Here is a 21,634-nt window from a genome sequence, read left to right as displayed (position 1 = left end):
TCCCTGTTTTTTGTTTCTCCCCATAAAAAATACAAAAAAAATATAAAACTGTTTTGAAAAGCCAAAAAAAGTACAAAATGTTCAAAAAACATTAAAAAAATATAAAAAAACAAAAAGAAGAAAAAACAGTTCTTTTTAGAACTACCTTTCATTTATAAAAATAAACCTATATTTTTAATGAATCTCTGTCAATTTTTTTTGTCTTAGGGTACGCGTACCGGGGCGCGCCCCCCAAAAAAATAGAAAAAATAAATTAATGAAGGAGTTAGCATGAGGGAAGAACACAAAGAGAGTAATGTTAAGAGAAAGAGAGCTACAGGATGAACACAGAGGGATTGTTTATTACATAGTAAAAAACAGAGAAGGTGTAATAGGGTGAAAGTGAGAAAAGTAAAATGACTAAAGGAGCGAAAGAAGGGAAGAGAGAGGAAGAAGACTAAAGTAGAAATAGTGGGAGAATGTGAGTGGGTGTTGAAAGAAAAAGAAAAGACAGTAAAATATTGAGAATGAAGGGTAGTGGCGTAACCGGGATAAATGAAGAACGGTGAGTGAGGGTAAGAAAAGACCAGTTAGTGTAAGTAAAGAGGGGTGAAAGAGGGTGAAAAATTGAATTAGGATAAGACATGGGGAGTGACAAAGAGAAAGGACAAAGTGAGTAAAGAAAACAGTACCTGAATGGGTTTGAGTGAAACAGCAAAGAAAGATAAGTAATGCAGTGTGTGTGACTTATAGGGAGTAAGTGGGTGTAGGTCGGGGTGTGGGTGTGTAAGGTGTGTCTGTGGGTGTGTCTGTGTAGGGTGTTTTGGTGTTGGTGGAGGTGAGGGTGTGTGAAGTTTGTGTGAGGAGTGTATGGGTGTGGGGTGTATATGTGTGCGATGTATGTGTGTGTATGGAATGTGTGTGTGTATGTGAAGAGTGTGTGTGGGGGGATTTTTTTGTGTGTATGAGGTGTGTGTTTGTGGTGTGTGTGTGGGGTGTATGTTAGAGGTGTGTGCATGTATTGAGAGGGGGATGAGGTGTGTGTGTAGGAGTAAGGTAAATAATTAAGAAAAACGGAATGAGTGAAGAAGCAAAGGAAGGGAACAGAGGTTAAGTGAAGTAAAGAATAGGGATTGAAAGAAGTTGAATATGAGAGGGGAAATAGGGAAATTGGAGTAAACATGGAGAATAAGAATAAGTGAGGGAAGCAGAATAAAGACACAGGAGTGAGGTTGGTTGAGAAAATATTAGTGAGCTTAAAGCAAAGGGTGATGACAAAATACATTTTTATAGTCATACTTACCATATAATAAATGTAACTTTAATTCATTTTTTTACTACACTTTGTATCTGTGAAAGAGAGAAGAAAAAATAAGTTATAATTAGTAAAATGTGTATTTTAAATTAAAATATACAAATGAAGAGGTTAAAAATCATAACAGTGTATTTAGAAATAAAGTAAGAGTGAAGGACACAGAAAGGGAAATAAAGTAAGGTAGAAGGATAAAAAGAGAAAAAAGAAATAGAATGAGAGCAAATTACTAAGAGTAAGGCATATAGATTCACTGACACAGAGGAAGAGAAGAACAGAGAAATGAACTGAAGGTAAGAAAGATACTAAAACAATGTGAGTTAGCAAAACTAAGTCAGGAAACAGTAGTAAGTAAAAAGATAATAACAGAGACGGAAAATAGTCTAATTAAGGATGCATTTAGAAGATTGAGAAATAGAAGATAACTGAGAGTAAGTGAAGAACAGTCAAAGTGAATGGATGAAGGGAGAGAGGATAATATACAACGATTGAGGGAAATTGAGTCAGGATGTTAGTAGACAGACACACTAAGAGAAAAACTGAGTGAGGTAGAGTACAATGAGTGACAAAAGGAAATGAGTAAGGGAGCAAAAAAAGGAAAGAGAGGAGAAGACGACTAAAAGAGTGGTACTGCGAGAAAATAATTTGGTGATGAAAGTAAAGAGAAGGACATTGAAAGAAAGGAAATGAGGGATAGTAATGGAACCAGAGTAAAAGAAATGGGATGAAGAACAATGAGAGAGGAGCAGTGAAGTTGTTGTAAAAGAAATGATAGAAGGTAGATAAACACAAGTGAACATAACACAAGGAGAGTGAGGCACTGAGGACATAGAGGTAGTGAACGAAAAATAGAGGAAAGAGGTCAAAAGAAAGGAGCAAACAAAGATAAGCGAGGGAGATTGGGTGAGTTATAGTGATAGAGTGCGACAATACTGCTCAGTGAGTAAAGAGGAATTAGTAAAAGAGCAAAGGAGGAAAAGACGGAAAAGGGAAGTAAAGCAGAGAGACTGAAAGCTGAAAAGTGGTGCAAGGGAGAGAGGGGATGCAGACAGCTGAAATGAGAATGAGGGGTTGTGAAAGAAGTGCAGTAAATGAATGGGTGTGAAACAGAGTGAGAGAAAGGCAGTGTGAGTGAGTAAAGAGAGCTGAAAGAGAGAGGAAAAAGGAAAATGAGTGTCAGAGAATGGGAATACAATTTAATTTACACAATACAAATTATAGTATAACTTGTACAACATGTTACATAGTTTATTTTTGCTGTTCTCAGAATATATTGAATTTCACTTAAAACAGTGAGTTCAAATTACTCATCATATGACAGCGGGAAAAAAAAGATTGTGTTTTAAAACAAACCTTAGATACTGACAAATGACAAATGTACACTAATCTTTCATTGACTTACTTTTCCTTGAGGCCAAATAGTATATCATGGAGGTCCTTTTCTCGTTGCAAAGTACTCTGCTGTTCACTAAAAAATCCATTTAATCGACTTTCTAGAAGAAAAGCTCCAAGAACATCTGAAATATTTTCATTATTTTCATATACTCCTTTTTTTCAGTCATGACTCTTTACTCATTCCTGTACCTTTCCTTTTGGCCAAATAGTGTCAGATGTATGAGTATATTTTCAAATTAACTCTAAGAAACTCTGAAATTACCTTTTTTCCGACGTTCTGAAAGAAAGGCTCATACAACATTTTCACAATATTTAAGTATTTGTAAAATTATCTCTGACTCACTCATGTTCATCATTTTGTATAATACTAATATCACATACTATGAGATCCACTTACAGTACCTATATGACAAGTCAACTTTTTATATTACCTGGATCACTTTTACTCAGAATATATTTTTAAACAGCAAAATAACCTTTATTAACTGCTCCCGTCTTCAAACGCCAATTACCTTTACTTAAATTTTGGTTGTAAAAACACTAGGTATGGATTTTTTAAGCCAAAAGGCAAACGTTGTTTGAAAGTCAAATGAATGTCGTTACAGTGGGTCCAACCTTTACAACTTTTTAAATAGCATGTGTAATGCCCTGATGTTGTAGAAGGACCATCATGAATAATAATAGCTACAGTTGCAAAGGTTCTTCCTGATTTTGATAACTGAGAACCAACGACATTTTTAATAGAAGTTGTCAATTTAGTTCCATCAGGTCTACATCGTTGGAACATTAAAATGACATACTGACCATAATTTTGTAGAAATAATGTGGACAGCATAGTAGACTTACATTGGGTACACACCATATTGTGATCCGCTGCTTTAACTAGATTATTAAAAGGCACTGATTTTCAGTCTGGTAAAGTCAAATATATAAATCTTTCAGTGTCTATTCTAGTAGTACTTGATGAAGTACAGTTGTCGCAGTCATGCTGCCATTGATAAGAAAGGATAAAAAGATTTTTTATATCTACACCTTCATCTTCCAATACATCAAACATATACATTAAAAATTCCTGACAATCCTGCTGAATATTCTGTGAAAATTGATTTTGACCAGAACATATGTCTAGAAGATTTCGAATTTCTGAAACACTTTCTATTTTTGCTCTATCACTGCTACATTTCTCAAACACGGAATTCAACAAACAACAGAATCTTTGATCCCGATTTTCAACAATCTGTTCTTGTATATTTTGAAGAAAAAAAACAACATTAACCACTACATTAGCATAGCAGTTGACACCAGAACTGTTTTCAAACTGAAATCCAACAACATCTTCAACAGAATCCTTTTTCTTTCTCTTTACAATTACAGTTTCATCTACTTTTTGTCTTTTTGCTACTACCTCACTGCAATTATTCTCATTTCTTCTTTTTCGGTCTACCACACGTTTTTCAAACAGAGGATATTGAGGCAAATGTGGAGCATACTCTCTTCTTAACCTATTGTATTCTTTAACACAACTATGGGACAATCTCCATAGTAGTGCTGTCTCCAAGAACAGCAAGGCTTTTTGGCGTACAGTTAGATCTCCCTACTTAATAGATAACAACAGTCCCAAGATAGAAGTGGCTATAGGGGAAGACATCTGGGTGTCCCACTTTTCCAAAATCTTTAAAAATACAGTAACATCAGTAGGGGCAGAAAACACACATTCAACAGTTGAATACCCAATCTCCCTGCATTTTGACATCTCTGAGGTACTAGTTGCACTGGAAACAAGTAAAACTGGGAAAGCTCCAGGCCCAGACGGGGTCCCAGTGGATCTCTTTAAATACAATCTGGATCTCAGGGCCCCCATTCTCACTAGAGTCTGTACCGCAGCCGCAAAGGTGGGACTGATAGAATCTTGGACCAATTCTATCATGGTCCCAATCTTTAAAAAAGGGGACCGTCAGGATGTTACATGTTACCGCCCCATCTCACTGCTGGACTCTCTGGGCAAGGTCGCTGGCAGGGTAGTCCTTGAGCGGCTCCAGCAGTGGGCCGAGGAGAAAGGCATTATCTCCGATCTTCAGTTTGGATTTCAGGAGGGGTTTGGAACGGTGGAGCAGGCCCTTAATCTTAGCCTGATAGTGGGCAAATATACCCAAGCAAAGAAGGACACTGTCTATATGGTGTACGTAGACCTGTCCGCCGCCTTTGATTGCGTCTCGCACGCTAAACTCTGGATAGTTCTGAGTCAAATGGGAGTGGAACCCCCCTCTTAGATTTTTTGAGAGAGCTTTATTCCAAAGCCTCTAAGAGGGTGCGCTTCGGAGTAAGGGGGGAGTTGACAGCATCTTTTAGAGTGGAGCGTGGAGTGAGGCAGGGGTGTGTCCTGGCCCCCTTCCTATTCTCATTGTATACGAATGGCTTGGAGGAAGAGATGTTGAGGGGGGGCCAGCATCTCCCACGGGTAAAAAAGCGCCTGATTCCCGCTCTGCTTTATGCAGATGATGCTGTCATTCTGGCGCGTACCCCGCGTGAACAACAGAAGTCCTTGAATAGGTATACGGACTTCATGGGTGGGCTTGACCTACATGTGAATGTTAAAAAAACGTTCCTCATGATAGCAGGCAGTGGGAAAAAACGAGCAAAGGATATGTATCTCAAAGATCAAAAACTTGAGGTAACTGCCCAGTACCCGTATCTGGGTATTATGATTGACGGAAGGCTGAACTGGAGGCCAGCAGTAGAGGCAAGGTGTCATCTTTTTAAAAGAGCTATAGTGGTTCTGATGAGCTTCTCTCAGAGACTGGGGAGGAGGGCACCAGCGGAGCTATTAAAAATTTATAGCGCAATGTGTCAGGCGTTTGCGCTATATGGGGCGGGAGTCTGGGGTCACGTAGATGTTAGCCCCCTCCAGGTGGCAGAAAACTCTTTCCTCAGATTTCTTCTAGCAACACCGAGATCCACCTCAATCTACGCATCCCATTTGGAACTTGGTATCCCCTATGTAGAGGATTTGTTAAAGATCCAACCATTACTGCTTTGGCGGCGCAGCTGGACCTCCGAAAAAAACGCGCTGACACAGACAATCGTGGCAGACTCAATGGCTCTTGATCAAACTTCAAAAATAACATGGCTTCGGTATTTTAGAAATTTCCTCAAGGACCTTGGTATTGAGAAGCATTATCTCCAACCCGAAGGCATCATTGATCTATCAAAGAGAGCACTGAAACAACTGGCTCTGAGCCACCTAGAGTCCTTGAGGCTGACCTCTGAGTCTACAAAACCCTCGGTCCTCCACGCCAATATGATCCAGGCTACATACCTTATCCAGCGTTATTTAACATTACAGATTAGTACGTACGATAGAATGTTACTGACAAGATTAAGGTTAGACCTTTTTCATAGACTAGTAGCTTTCCCCGACAGAAATAGGTGGGACTCAACTCTCCCTGCCTGCCCCTGTGATGAGGAATCAATACAGACTAATTTAAATACAATATTATTTTGTAAATTCCATCATCCACATCGGAAAATCTGGCTACTCCCACTATTAAGGCGTTGGGGACTTGGACAATGTCGTCCTGCAATGCTACGTCCCCAATTGCTAGAATCTGAACCTGTTTGCTTTCATGTCCTAAACTTTCTAAAATGCGTTATGAAGCATAGGAAAAACCTGTAAAACTTATGCTGGATGTAGTTCTGGATGACGCAATGATATAATTTGATCTTTTGTCCTAAACATATTAATTTGCCTCTGTCTGAATTCTAACCTGTAATATGATCTTTTTTAATTCTCTTTTAATATGAAATTGTATTATTAAATGTCGCTTTTATGTTATTTTTTTTTAATTTATTTATTGTTCAGTTAATTAAAACGTTAACAAAAAAAATGTCCATTATCGGTCTTAAGCATATTTAAAATGTAATCATTGAATAAAGTCAGATACAACACATTTCCATTATCATCTCAGCTTAAATTAAAATTTTGATCATTGAGTTTAGTCATCTCTTTAAAACCTAATACTTGTATTTAAACGAATAACTGAAAATTAGTAAAAAAAATAAAACAAAATCTTAGTTTTTACATTGCGTTCACAAGTTTTTCAAAGATCTGCAAGAACTTTACGATCTTGCAATTAGTTTGTGGTGACGTTGCGTCCAGACAGCCAATTACTGCAGACCTACAAGTTCGTAGTTTCCTTGCCAGGAATATGTTCCTTAGAAAGCGCCTTCGCTCTGTTGTCAATGGTTTGCAGATGCATATTATATGAATAAGATCTTCTTTTACATGCCCACAGAGGCGGCAAGAGACGGATTCTGTATGTTTCCAGGCGGGCTCGTCGGCCAATGTTGGAAATTTGCCGAACCTCAATGCCATCAGCTTTCTTTTGATAAAGACAGAGTATGTTGCGTCCAGATAAGCCGCTGGGGTTAAGGATCTGTAACTATTGATCAAGGTCCAAGAGTGTGAGCGATGTGAGAAAATGCCTTTGTCCATAATCAGAGAGTGAAGTTTTGCGGCCTTATTTAGTGCCTGTTTGAATGATGAAAATGGCAAGTTTTTGTCCCAAAGATTAGCGGTGCATGTTATCTCCAATGCACTTGTCAGATATTTGTTTGCTTCTGATTTTTTTTGAAATTCTAATTCCTGCCATAGATATTTGTTCAAATTGTTAGCTGCGGCTTTCTTTTTGATCCGATACCACTCCTTTAGGCATGAGTAAAGCCGTCCCAAGCTGTCATTCTTTAGTCCAAACTCTAAGCGAATTTGTGCTGGTGAAGCAGAGTTCGGCAGTTGTAGTACCTGTTTGTAAGTTTTGGTAATTAAACTGTTTAAGAGAACGGAGTCCTTGCCATTCATTGCTACACTAGCGTAGGCTAGGGTTGGAAGAGCTTTGTTGGCAATCACTGTAAGTAAAGGTTTTAAGGAAGGACCTTCCAGCTTTTTCGATAGAGTACTAAGTGCAAATGTTAAAGCTCTTGATCTATATGTTAAATAAGTTTTCTGGGCCTTTAAAGTGAGCTTGTCGTCGATGTAATATCCCAAATATTTGTAACTTGTCACCCTTTCCAGCTGTTGTCCTTCTAGCCAAACATTGTGTGATGTTATATGCCGATTGGTAATTAGCATTGTTTTAGATTTTGAGAAATTCAGAGCCAAATTATTTGCAGACAGAAAAGCTGATAGAACCGATAGCTGTCTTGATAAGCCAACCTTTGTCTGACTCATGAGGACGATATCGTCGGCGTAAGACAGATTTGTCAATTGTAGGTCGCCTAATTTTGGCGGGTGGGCATTACATCCGTTTAGCATTGCTGAGAGGTCCGAAATGAATAGATTAAACAGATGCGGAGCCAGGACGCATCCCTGTTTTAAGCCAGATGTTGTACGTACTTTTTTTGATAGTCGTGACCCATCTCCTAGCCTTACTTGCGTCCAGGTGTCGGAGTAAAATAGCAGCAGACCCCTTATTAAGTTTTCAGGAATCATCCAGGCTCTTAATTTCGCCCATAATAGGTTCCTGTCCACACTATCGAAGGCTGCTTGGAGGTCAATGAAGCACAAATTCAGATCCTGTTTGATGCGCTTACATTTTTCCGCGATCATGGAGATGGATAAAATATTTGTTATAGTTCCGATCCCTTCTCTGAATCCTGTTTGGTTAAGTGGGATCAAGTCCCTCTCTCCTGACCACTTTACCAGATCAACTAATAATAGCGATGCAAAGTATTTGGCTTCCACGTCCTGCAGGGCGATTAATCTGTAGCTAGCAGGGTTTGATCTCTCCCCGCCCTTATATATTGGCATTGTGATGGAACCGTGCCAGCTCTCAGGCACTAGGTTGTATGTTTGAATGTCTGCAAAAAGTTTCTCAAGCAATGGGCTCCAGTATTCCGGTGCATGTTTAAAAGCAGCTTGCGGTATGCCGTTTGGCCCAGGGGCCCCGTTACTTTTGCCCCTCTTGATTATTTTCATTATCTCCTCAACTGATTTTTTTCCGTATAATACTACAGAAGTTGGGTATTTAGGCTGGCTAGTAATTGGTGATTGACTGGTGTAGGCTTCTTCCAGTGTCCTTATTTGTTGATACGATGATAGCTCTGTATTCCCGATGGCTATGGCTCGGTGAGCTTTAAACTTGGAGGAGAGAAAGGTGACCCAATCGGATTCCTGGACATTTGAGGTCAATACATTGCGCGGTCTTGTTAATTCGTTTACAATTTTCCAGAATTTGTTCGAATTCGAAAGCTTTGAGCTAAACAGCAAATTAGTCCAGAAATTGTCGTTAGCCTTCCTTTTCTGTTCCCAGACCATCTTTTTATGTAGTCGTATTTGCGCGTAAAAAGTGTCCCACTGCTGCGCATCTTTATCCTGGATCTGTAGCTTCTTTTGAGTTCTTCGCAAGGTCCTCTTTAGTTCTATTAGTGTTTTCGGTAGTTTATTGTTGAGCCTTAATGTTTTGGCCTGTTTACCCGGTAATTTCATTTTTGTCATCAATTTATCCAGAAAAAGATTCCATGCCTGGATATTATTCTTTGGCTCGTCACCCCCATCATGTCGCCTTTATGGTTTTCCAATGTGTAAAGCCGAATAAAGAAATGTATATATATTAACACAATGTAGATCTGCACAAATCTTTGTTTCACCACACTCAATGAAGTACAATCCTGATAAAGTTCTGACTCGTGATAATGCCACATATGCCATACCCTCTTTAAACACTGAACTTCCTATATTCACCAAAGCGCTATCTACACTTAAACCTTGAGATTTATGGATTGTCACCGCATATGCCACACAAATAGGAAACTGTTTTCGGCGAACATATAAGTCTTTCACAAGCAAAAATCTAGCTGAACAACGACAAATTTGTTCTATTTCCTCAATGCCATCAAATTTAATTTTTAAAATTTCAAATCCATCTCTACTTTTTGTAATTCACAAAACCAACAACATGACCCATTGCTCCATTTGCCAGACCTCTTTCAACATTTAAATTCCTTCTCAAAATGATACGACAATTTAAACACACATTCAGAGTCTTTTCAAAACCAGCAGTTTGAGATATAGTCTTCTCTAATGAATCCAATTTTGATTTCAAATTTTCAGACAAAATAATTGTTGCTCCCATATGTTCAATGTTATCTATAGCTTCCAGTTGCACTATCTCTTCATTTTCTAACTTTAACATTTTGTTGTTAAACATGGAACATTCTTTCAGAGTTGGCATCAAACATGTGCCAGATTTCTTCTCATTAATGTTCTTAAAAATATACTCTTGAAGAATGTTTTCATTTGGGTACAAATTTGAAATTAATCGTTCATGTAAAGCGTCTTTCCCTTGCTGACTTACTTTTCCGATTCTTACATCTTGTAGAATATTTTTATAATCTTCATCCTTTGCCTGCCGCATATTTTGAAGCAGTTCTGCATATTTGAAGTTTAACCATATATTAACGTTTCCAATGCTTCCTAGGCACTTCCTGGTATCTTCATGCGTGAGCATTTTGAACACAGGTTGTCCTTTCACTGGAGTCAACTGCAGTAGATCTCCAAAAACAATAATATGTTTTCCTCCAAATAAGACATCATAGTCTGTTCTAAGAAGTTCTTGCATTCTCAAATGCACAAAAGCAGGCATTATATTTGACACCATGCTTACTTCATCAATGATGAGAAGTTTCATTTTCTTCAGGACTCTCGAAACTTCGGAACACGCATCTCCCGATAGCTTGTGATATTGCAATTTGTTATCATGCTCCACTGGCAGCATCAGTAAAAGATGTTAAGTAATCCCTTTAATGTTATGTGCTGCCAGCCCAGTTGGAGCAGTAACAACACAAGATAGCGGTGATTCAGTCCTTTTCTGCAGATAAGTTGCAATCAATTTAATCGGAAAACTTTTTCCAGTTCCCGCTTCTCCACTTTCGTACAGTTGGACTGGTTTAAATGATGTACATGAGCACTTTTTTTTCTCATGAGTGAATCCATGTTCAATCTGATCTGTGACTTCGTCATATATCTGTTTCTGCTCAAGGTTTGGTTGTTTCACCAAATCTTCTAAGTTAACTACATCATCTTGAGCTTGTTCCATAGCTCTTTCCACCTCATCCATGGCAGTGGCAGCTTCATTTTGAATAATTGGTCCTCCAAGTGGAACCTGACTCAATGAAGCAGAACTCTGACTGTCTTGAGAACTCTCTCTAGCAATCTCTGCAGCAATTGTGGCTTCTTGCTCTATTTCGTCGTTCAACATTTGCAGATAATTTGGAAAAACCGGACATTCTATGGTATCCTTGGTTGCATTAAAAGAATCTTTGTAACAGAGAAAATCTCCAAGTAGTTCCTCTTCTGTACGCCATGGCTTAAAGAGGTGCAAAAGAGCTAAATAGTAAAATTCCCTTTTGTCTGGATTTTCACAACTCAATTTTCGATGATTAATCAAATGGCCTTTTTTCTGTTTCACTAGACATCCTTCACATCCAATGACAGCATATATTCCATTATTGATATCTTCTCTGATGTTCCTCTTATAAATATAGGTTTGCTGAACTTCATAGAGACAAGCGTTCTCAAGGTGAGGACTTCTATTTGGATAGTATGTATCCAACATGTTTGTCTTCAAAATATCTGTACTTTCTGGTTCTTTCTCTGCCAAATACTCTATCTATTGTACAGATTTCAAAACTCGATTTCGTGTTGCAGCAAGACCTAGACTCACCCAAATGATGGTTCTAGATTTGGCATAGAGACTTGCTGATGACAATCGATCAGAACATTCATATGCTCCAATTTCTCGATGCGACAACATCTTCAGACTGTAACTGTATAATTTCTTGCTTAGACTCTTTTTATGTGAAATGTCCTTCCACATTTCCTTCAGTTCTGTTTTTTCTTTTTTTGTGATGTAAGACGTCACATATCGAGCCACAGCAATAGAGTTGTCAGCAACGAATTGAATATCCATGTTAGCATTCCACATGGACAAAATCACTGGGTTGTAGTCGTTGATGTACTTGGACTCTTCGTTTCTTTTTAAATTGTATGTATTTTTTGGTGACTTCCTCGTCACAGTATGTCACAGAGAAGACATCAAATTATATACTCTTCCTTTAGAAATCACTGGTCGTGGAAAGCTTGAACGACATGTTGTGTAGAACTTGTCTTTGTTTCTGAATTTTCGACGACAGTACTTTCCACAACGATGGGATTGAAAGCGTAAAACTTGTTGCCTTAAACTGTTTTCTTCGGTAGTTTTCGGAACAGCACATGTTGAATACTCTTCAATGAAGCTCATCACTGTCTCATCCGAATCTGTTCCAAATTTGGGTGCATCTTTAATCCACAACAACATATGTATGTGAGGAGCACCTCTCGCTTGATACCCCTTTCTCCAAAAGAAATCCAAAACCTCTCCAAGGGGAGGATATTTTTTGTTGGTAATAAAAGACATCATAGCTTCAAATCTATGATTGAAATATCTGCATACATTCACTGGATCCAAAGAACACAGTTCTCCAGGTGTTTTGAATTCTATATTTTGTATATTTGCCTCGCGTAGAAATTAAAGTAAGTCGTCCCATGCATACTCGGCACAGCTAAGAGTGAGGAACCATGTAGGAGTTCCTAAGTTTCTTAGCATACATTTCAATTCCCCATGACGACGGTACCAATACTCGTTTGTACCACGCTGACATGCCAGGAGATTGATTAAATGAGATTCCAAAATATTATCTTGCAGATTCACTTTCTCCATAAAGTCCCTCGCCGAAACATTTTACAGATGTGCTCCACTTTTCAGTATATGGTTTACTGCATAAGAAAGCCCAGACAAGTCACTTATATACAGTAAATGAAACAAATAGGGAATGCATTGACAAAACCTTGGATCTTCAGCATACAATCTTACAGTTCTATATTCAGATGCAGGAATTTGAAGTGGTCGATCGTCATATCGTCCACCTCGACCTGTTGGAAATAGCTGTGGAAAACAACGAGCTTCCAAACTTTCTTCCCATACACTAATGGGACTTCCTTTTGCTGCTTTCATTTGAAACAATTCAATTGCATTCCCAATTATTTCTTTTGAATTTAAAGGATGAACAGTATAATGTTCATATATTTCTTCACTTCTAGACACATCAACTTTTTCAATTTGGCCGCCTGAACAATCACTGTCTTCATCTGCATCTGTTTCCTCTGCTGCAACACATACATCTTTGTAAGACTCATTGTTTTTGACTAAATACAACATTGCCTTTTTGACTTTCCTAACATCCACTAAATCTTGCCAGATTTTCTTACTCTTTGTCGGAACCCCATTAACTAGAATAACTAAAGGTTCCTCTTCTACTTTATCTCTACCAATTGTATCAATATTTTTTTTGAAATCTAGAGGCAAATAAACAACTCTTCCCTTTAATCCTCTCTGCAAATCTGTAGGAGGCAGTTTCCCTCTCTTAGGCTCCATGCGAACAATTGCCTGAAAAGGATGGACACATTGAATCAAAATAGACTCATATGTATTTAAATCCATCAATTCACGGGGAATGTCTACCAACTCCAGATTATTATGAACAGCTCTAGCAGGCATTCTGTTTTGATTTAATTTATCATAACAATATTTACAAATACGCTGATCACAACTCAAATCAAAACAATTCTCCACCGACAAATAAGTTGCAAAATCCTTCCACTCATAATTATTCATCTTTTCACTTTTTACGTATAAATCAACTAATCTAGTTTGATGTTTATAATGACTTCGTCGACAACACACACAAGTAAAATTGGGCCTTTCACTTGATTTCACCTTAAACCTGGTAATTTCCTGCTCAAACTTTTCTGTACTTGAAATCTGTACATTATCTTCCACATTACCTTGAATTGCTGTGTCAATTTCTACACTGTCCTCTTTTTCACCAAAATAACAAATCTCAATTTCTCCACAAATCTTCTTCACATCTAATTCAGTTCCATGCAAAAGAGCACTGTTTAATTGTTTAAGCTTAAGTGCTGGACTTTTTGCATAATACAACATTCTCACTAATTTCCTCATTTTGGTATGATGCACTGCTAACATCCTAAAATGATGAAAAACACTCTGACAGACTTTTCTAGAAAGACAAGCCAGTGAATGCCCTTGCAAACCTGTGTTTTCTCTCACTCTGCAAGGATCTAAGTCTTGCAACAACTTCACTTTCTGCTTTAGACTTTTCTTACTATATGTACGTAAGAAATTACAAAACAAATCAATTGATTCCTGTCGCACACTACAAATACGACTACACTTCCAAGTGTACACTGGACCCTTACTACGTCTCCCTAAAACTTCATCAGTTAACACCTCTTCTGGTTCTCTAGGCACAAGTTTCTCTTTTTCAATCGGACAACCGTCTTTCACTTCATACGCTCGACCACTGGTGTCAACTGCATGCACTAAACCGTTCTCCTGGAAGTAACTCTCCTCATTAAAAAATGGCTCACCACTTGAACTGTGCATCCATTCTCCTGAAAAAACTTTACAAAAATTTGTCCGATTAATTACTCTTTTCCATCTACTGTTTGATTTGAAAACATCAATTGTCTTGTTAAGTGTCCTAATTCTATTGATTAAATATTTTTTTCTTAACTTCAAAAGCCTGATCAACAATCTTCTCTACACTTTTCTTTTTCTTATAAAAAGCAGCTCTCTGTTTACCTTTCCTAATGTTTTTTAACAAATTTAAACCCACCCTATTGCGAAACATTCGTTTACGAATGTCTCTAAACTGATTCTGCCTTCTATTCCTATACATATTATTCTCTCCTGCACCAGTTGTAGGATTCTTTGAGGTTCTCTCCTTCCTTTTCAAATTTACTCTCTCATTTTCTTTTTCTACATGCTGTCCAAATTTTTTTTTTTATCTACATATATTCCGTAAGAAAGACTTAGTTGTCTTACCAAGAGCTTTGTTGCTGTTTTTTGAAGTATTTGTTGTTGAAGAGTGCTGTAATTCCGTTGCTGTTTTTGTTTGTAACCGTATTTCATTTTTCCTTCTTCTTTGCCTTGAGGGCCTCTTTCCTTACTCTTGAAATCTTGATTTCAATCTGTGTTAAAAAAAAAATAGCACATTATAGACCACTATTATCAAACAACAAAGCAATGACAAAAAGCAAACGGTCTATTCAGGGTTACAGATCAAGTGAGGATTCTCCAAGGGTGCAGAAGAGGTGAGACCTGTATTGAAGAGTGTAGTGGAAGAGAGGTATGTCCACAGGTAAAAAGAAAATGAGACCTGTGTCTAAGAGTGCAGTAGGAGATAAGCTTCATGAAGTCTAGCCACTGCACTCTTACACACAGGCTTCACCACCTATGTTCTCCAGGAAAGGCCTCTCTCCCACTACAGTCTTGAACTCAGGCCTCACCTCGTCTGTCCCTCTGTGCCTCATCTCATCTACACAATCTACTTCCTAATCTAAGGTAACAAAGGTGGCATTATTGTGAAAAGATGAAATATATGTATTTAATCATGCACACACTTTTTATTCTTTCTCAAAAATGTAAAAGCTATTAATTTGCCCCCAAATCGATTTTTCAATAACATTTTAGACACAGAGTGCAGGTCCTATGTACAAGCATTCAGTGTCCATGACTACAATGGAGAGGACTAACCTCCTCTTACCCTTGGACAAGCCTTACCTCATCTCTGTCCTCTGAACAGGCCTCAATGTATTGAGTATAATTGATAGTAAGTAGGTGCAGATGAGGTGACGCATGTCCAAGGGTGTAAATAAGCTGAAGCCTGTCTAAGCATGCCAATTAGTTGAAGTCTATTCAGGGTTGCAGATGAGGTAAGGATTCTCCAGGGGTGCAGAAGAGGTGAGACCTCTATTGAAGAGTGTAGTAGAAGAGAGGTCTGTCCACGGGTGCAAAGAACTTGAGACCTGTGTCTAAGAGTGCAGTGGGAGATAGGCTTCTTGAAGCCTAGTCCACTGCATTCTTAGACACAGGTCTCACCACCTACGCTCTCCAAGAAAAGCCTCTCTCCCACTACAGTCTTGAACACAGGCCTCACCTCCTCTGTCCCTCTGGACATGCCTCACTTCATCTGCACAATCTACTTCCTAATGTGAGGTAACACAGGTAACATGATTGTGAATAGGTAAAATTGTTTCATGTAATCATGCACACACTATTTATTCTTTCTCAAAGATGTAAAAGACATTAATTTGCCCCGAAAATGTTTCAGTAGTGCAATGAAAAGCTTATCCATATGACCTTTTGTCTGTTTTTCAAATTTTATTCTAAAAAAAGATTATGAGGCCTACGCAAGAGTGCAGATGTGATGAAGCCTGTCCAGGGGAGCACAAAAGGTGAGGCTTGTGTCCAAGAGTGCAGTGGACAGGACTAAATTGGAGTAGTGTGCAAAAAAGATGAACCCCATTTATGAGGCCCTGTGTCAGTTTTGCACTGCTGATGCGTCACTTTTTTTGACGAATTGGCGGCATAAAACATGTGCCTTTTTGCGCCATATTTTAAAAAGTGACGCATGTAGGTAAATGCGTCACTTTTTAAACCTCTGCACCACATTATACCTCTGTCAGGTGTAATGTACACAGAGGGGGCATTCCCCCGCAAAAATCCCCGTAATAGTGACGCAGTGAAATCTATGATATTTCACTGCGTCACTTTTAGGACACTGTTACGTCAAAATCTTGCACCTGCCTCACAGCAGGCGTAAGACTGAGGCAAACGCTTTCACATGGGGCTTTCCCCATGTGAAAGGATGCATTGCTGGAGTTGCGTCATTTTTGTGACACACTCCAGCAATTTTTTTCACTTTTGCGCTTACAGATACATCAGAAATACTGACTTATCTATAAGTCCTAGAAACATGATGCATCATACATTAAATATAATGCATCATTGGTGTCTCAAGGAGTGCACAGTTAAAAGTGACGCAACGCTGTTTTCATAAATAACGCTCTCAGTGTGCTTCCTAATCTGAGGTAACACAGGTGACATGATTGTGAAAGCTTCAAATTATTTTATTTAATCATGCACACACTTTTTATTCTTTCTCATAAAAATGTTAAAGCCATGGATTTGCACTAAAATCAGTTTTCAATTACCATTTTAGGAACAGAACATAGGTCCTATGTACAAGCATTCATGTTCACTACTGAAAGCCATTGATTTCCCCAAAATCGTTTTTTGAATAACATTTAAGAAACAAAGCGCAGGTCATATGTACAAGAAATTCCAGGTCACTACTGAAACTTCACATTTTTACAAACTACAATTCCTCTTTCCAGCAACAACTTTTTATCAAGCATGTTCAAAAAACATGAAGAAAGTCACATTACAAAACACATTTTGCTTCCAAATCTTCTCCATAGAGTATACAAGTCTCTATCTATATTAAATGAATCATAACTCACCTTTACAAATGCTTTAGGAGATTCAGAACAGTGTCAGATACACACACCAATATTTCTTTAGCAGATCAAAAGGTATGTTCTCCAGGCACTGCAACCATTAATGGCACAGAACACCTCTAATTCTACGCACATATTCCTCATGGTAACCAATCAAAACTCTTCCCTCTCTATTTTCAAATCAACACCCTTCCCACCCTCAGCCCTTTCTACCTGTTACCATAGCAACTCCCTCCTCACTGAGATCCCAGGGTTAAAAGTTTATTCTACAATGTTGCAAATCAAATCAGCAAGCATGTTTGACCTCTCAATACACCAGCTTATCCGCTGTAATCTTTCTTTAAATGAATTTTTCTTAACCATTCAAATTACTTCTTTCACATAACAGAACCATGCACCTTAACTTTCATTTTTCAACTATCTGAATCCACCAATCATTGCTTGTGATTCAAGAGCACTGAAACTCCACAGTTTTTTTTTTGCAAACTCCTACTGTTCCAACTGCCATTTCATTCCTACACTTCATCTGACTGCACCAGAACCTCCTCTCACCATGTACTCTGTCTGGATTATTGGACATAGCTACATTCACTGGGCTCAAAGGTATGCAGCTACCAGAAATGTTCAGAACCTTGATTTACCAAATGTGCACATAAAATGGATTGGCCAAAGAGGATTAAGATGTCATCAATTGATACCATTGGTGAAAACCTTTCACCATCTGCTACACCCTGACCTTATAATTTTGCACTGTGGTGGAAATGACCTAGGCCCTTTGACTGGGGTAGGTCTGGAAATGGTTTTAAAGGACACCTTTGGGCAATTGATGACACTTTTTCCACAAACTGCCTTGGTATATTCCAATATATGCCAAAGGCAGAAATGGAAGTGGTCCAACCAATTTTGTCCACAGATTGAGAAAGCAAGGAAACATGTGAATAAATCTTTTTCTGCTTACTTGAGAGACTATGGAATGGGTTCAATATAATACAACAACTTGCGTTACAACATGCAAGATATCTACAGAGGAGATGGTGTGCACTTCTCAGATGAGGGGAACAGAATGTTCCTCCTGAATTTGGAACCTACTTGTAGGTACCTAATTCAGCCCCAGAACCCAAAAGCTCTTTTCAGGGCTACCCTACATCTGATCACTCACAATGATTATTTTACTCTAACTTTTTTCACTAATTTTCATCAAAGTACGCTCCCCGGTACGCATCCCGGTGCGCGTACCGGGCGCTCCCCCGCGATTTTTTTCCCCCGTCTATATGGGCCTCCTAAGACCCCCTCAGAAAACCTAGAGGGTCAGGGAGTTCCTACCATGCCCCCTTATACCCATTCCCAACGTTGTTTCTCCTCCATTTTCTGTCTCAAATCTACCGAAACACAAAATGGAGGACTCCCGTAGCGCTGCCGGTACGCGTACCGGGGCGCGCACCGGGAAGTGCTCCCAAAAATTTTAAAAGTTAATTTACATAAAAACCACTGGAGACACTTTCACCAAATATAGAATAGGCCATACTACATACCAGTCCCAACCATTTTCCCACATTTGGTGGAATTCCATTGAGCCATTTGGCCTGTAGCCATCTTTAAATATCCTGAGGTGAATTACTTGACAAAAACACATCTGAAGTGTTAAAATTAACAACCAATTAAAATGTTACTTTCATTTTCTAATAATATTTCATGACATTTGTACACGAATATATATAGAGAAAGAGAGGGAAACAGCCATTTTGACTACTACTTCCTGAAGTACATTTCAAAAGAATTTTCACTGAGTACTTAAACTTCTTTTTCAAAGGTAAGATGTTATTTTGAAAACTGAAGTATGTTGTGCACTTTAAGTTAATTTGGAAAACATTTTCAGATAGTTATATACTATCCTGCTGTAATAGTTATAGATTGAGATAGGCTTCTCTGTTATAGTTATGGATGGAGTTAGGCTTGTCTTGTATAATTATCAATTTACTTAGGCTTTATGATATACACTTTTTTATATTTCTACTTCCAGCCTGATACCATACACTGCCCAAAGATAACTTCACTGTTAAAAAATCAAAACTACCTGTCTGAACATAAACCCAACAGTGCCCTATCTCTACTGATATATTTATTTTTTATGCAAATTACAGCAAGAAAATGGAAGGAGAGCAGAATATTTCCTTCAAAATTGTTCTGGATAACAACGCTGAAAAATTTATTGAAGACAATGATGACTTAGATTTCATGGATGAATCACGGGACTATGAATTAGTTCAATGTGTAGAAGCAGTAGATTCGCTAATTGAAAATGAGGACATTTCCGACAATGTGTTGTTAGAAGTTCTGTTAAATTTGGAAAAAGAATCAGAAAAATAAATTTATATTTAATAATCAAAAATTGTTCGAGACATTATTCATTTTTATATGTAATTCATAAACTAGTACCAAATTGATTATAATGTAAATTCAGACTTATAGTATACTGTGCAACTTTTTTATGTTACATAGTAATTTTGCTCATAGTTACTTCCTTTCTCCCACTACATTATCTCCAATGAGTATTTGACATTTCTCTTTCATCTCCTGCCTCCATGTTCTTTCTGCTTTCCTGACAGACTATTATATGGATTCCATATACCAAAATAACTTCTGTAACAACATGCAAGATATCTACAGAGGAAACGGTGTACATTAAATTTAAGACTCAGCATTGGTACCTACATGTTGGTACTTAAATCACCCACACAACACAACAACTCTATTCAGAGCTACCCTACCTCTAAGCACTTTAAATTATTATTTTAGTGTTTCACTGAGTTTTCCCCATGTGTGGGGGGGGTGTGTGTGTGGGGTGTGTCTGTGAGGTGTGTATGTGTGTGTGTGTGTGTCTGGGGAGGGATGAGGTGTATAGGTGTGTGTAGCTATGTGGGGTATGTGGGTGTGGGTGGGGATGTGGGTGTGTCACGTGTGTGTGTGGGTGTGGGTGTGTGGGGTGTTTGGATGAAGGTGGGGGTGTGGGTGTGTGAGGTGTGTGTGTGGTGTGTGTGGGTGTGGGGGGTATGTGTGTAGAATGTGTGTGTATGTGTAGGATGTGTGGATGTGTCTGTGAGGTGTGTGTGTGTGTGGGGGAGGAGGTGTGTGTGTGGGATGTGTGGGGTGTGTCTATGAGGTATCTGTGTGTGCATGTGTGTGTGTGTGTTGGGGGGTGAGATGTGTGTGTGAGTGTGGGTGTGTGGGATGTGGGATGTGGGTGTGGGTATGGATGTGTAAGGTGTCGGTGTGGGATTGTGGGGTGTTTGGGTGTGGGTGGAGGTGTGCGTGTGTGAGGTGAGTGTGTGGAGTGTGTGGGTGTGGGGGTGTGGGGTTGTGTGTGTGTGGGTGTGTGTGGGACGTACTTGTAGGTACCTAAAACAGCCACAGAACCCAAAAGCTCTTTTCAGAGCTACCCTACCTGTAATCACTCAAAATGATTATTTTACACTATTATTTTCACTATTTTTCACCAAAGTACGCTCCTTGGTACGTGCCCCGGTGCGCGTACCGGGCGCTCCCTCCGCAAAAATCAAACCTACAGGGTCAGGGGGGGGTCTACCCTGCCCCCTTATGGTCATTTCCCCCTTTGTTTTTGCCACCTCTTGTGTCTCAATCCTACCGAGACACAAGATGGCGGCCACTGCGGACTGTTTCGAATGTTTACAGACACCCGAGAGCCAATCAGCTTTCCGTGCGCAAGTCGCGTGGCGCTCCCTGAGCGCTCCCCGGTGCACATACCGGGGCGCGGCTATAGATATATACATTTTTTTTTAACCTAAATTACTCAAAATCCTCTGGAGCACATATCTTGAGACATAGCAAAGGCACATCGGGCTACCAGTCCCAACAATTTTGCCAAGTTTTGTGAAAATCCATTCAGCCGTTCGAGCTGAAAGTGAGTTCGACCGCCCTATGGAAATTAACATGGGGAAAGCACGTTTTGGGACCCCCCTTTTATCTCGGCCCCCGCTTGACAAATGCCCCCCCAACCTTTCAGGAAAGGAGCGGAGCGCGGCGAGGCAAAGTTGAGGAAAATTTCAGGCAGATTCCTCCACCGGCGCCAAAGTTATTCCCAATAGAATGTTACGATTTCCCTATGGAAATCAATCCTAACTATAACTACCTACTGGCGGTCATACATACATACATATATTCACAGTTAGACAAAGAAAAATGGCTGAAGGAGCAGAATTCATCACATAACAAAAGGGAAAACTACTTCTGTACTAAATGGGCAAAACGTATACGCAAGGAAAAATAACTGTAAACAAAACTAACCCTGGGCGTAGTAGGCGTAGTGGGGCTACGCGAAGCTACGCGAAGTGCACCAGAAACTACGTCCACCTACGCACTTCACGTAGCCCCACTAAGTGCCACCCGCCTCCCTCCCGCCCTCACTAAATACTACCCGCCTCCCTCCCGGCAGCCCGCGCATGCGCATTTCTCGTGAGAAATGCGTGGGCGGCCGCGCATGCGCATTAGTGTCTGAGATGGCGGCGCGGTTACCA

Source organism: Lissotriton helveticus, chromosome 6, assembly GCF_964261635.1.
Source record: "Lissotriton helveticus chromosome 6, aLisHel1.1, whole genome shotgun sequence".
NCBI classification, from domain to species: Eukaryota; Metazoa; Chordata; class Amphibia; order Caudata; family Salamandridae; genus Lissotriton; species Lissotriton helveticus.
The sequence above is the reverse complement of the archived record's forward strand: the minus strand, read 5'-3'. Positions refer to the sequence as shown.